The following is a 366-nucleotide window of genomic DNA, read 5'->3' as shown; positions in this document are numbered from 1 at the left end:
TTTCTGTTCTGGCTCTTAACCTCTGCCCACATCCCCAGTCTCTAAACCCCAGAAGCCCCCATCCAGTAAAGTGATGAGTCTATTTTTAAAGATCAGGCATACTCCAGAGGAATAATGACTGCTCTTTTTCTCTACCCTGTGCCAATCAGTGACTCATCAACCATTTTCTAAATGACTATGTTTTTATTCCCTAGTTTCCTTCACAGTGCAATATTAGAGAAGATTAAATGCAGTCCCTCACTGCCTCCCTCTGCTTGTCTGCGCCTTGTTTTAGAGATGGTAATGTCCCCAAAATAGAAGTATTTCATTGAATACTGATTATGTCGTGACAGTGAAATGGATGCGTGCTTGCAAGTGCACGCACTG

The sequence above is a fragment of the Mastomys coucha genome, chromosome X, assembly GCF_008632895.1.
Source record: "Mastomys coucha isolate ucsf_1 chromosome X, UCSF_Mcou_1, whole genome shotgun sequence".
NCBI lineage: Eukaryota > Metazoa > Chordata > Mammalia > Rodentia > Muridae > Mastomys > Mastomys coucha.
The sequence above is the reverse complement of the archived record's forward strand: the minus strand, read 5'-3'. Positions refer to the sequence as shown.